The sequence below is a fragment of the Phalaenopsis equestris genome, unplaced genomic scaffold, assembly GCF_001263595.1.
Source record: "Phalaenopsis equestris unplaced genomic scaffold, ASM126359v1 Scaffold000361, whole genome shotgun sequence".
In the NCBI taxonomy this organism is placed as follows: domain Eukaryota; kingdom Viridiplantae; phylum Streptophyta; class Magnoliopsida; order Asparagales; family Orchidaceae; genus Phalaenopsis; species Phalaenopsis equestris.
In genome coordinates, this window is record NW_018164803.1 from 137577 (window position 1) to 137867 (window position 291).

Below are 291 nucleotides of genomic sequence, written 5' to 3' on the forward strand. Positions count from 1 at the left end.
TAATTTTGGCCGGGGAGTTTGTGGCTGGTGATGAGGACAAAATTATTGTCTGAATTGCTGGGCAATGGAGACCCAGCCGCAGAGTGGTGGTTCGAAGTGACATCACTAGTGGAGGAGGAGTTGCAGGCATGGTCGTATTTAGTCATTGAGCATGGCTGGAACTGGTTGTGCTCGGTCGAAGAAGAAGAGTTAGGGAGAAGCAGTATCTCAGATTGAGGAAGAGCGCGGTCAGTTGGAGAAGCAGTATCGGGAGATCCCGATCACGGGAGAAGCCCGACGCGACGCGGGGGA

The 291-nt window shown here is 53.3% G+C and overlaps 1 protein-coding gene across 1 annotated transcript in view; it reads right to left on the bottom strand.

Annotated features, from left to right (window-relative positions):
* The window catches only part of LOC110026278, a 13596-nt gene that overhangs the window by 8155 nt on the left and 5150 nt on the right, over nucleotides 1-291 (bottom strand). The gene's annotated exons all lie outside the window — the stretch shown is intronic.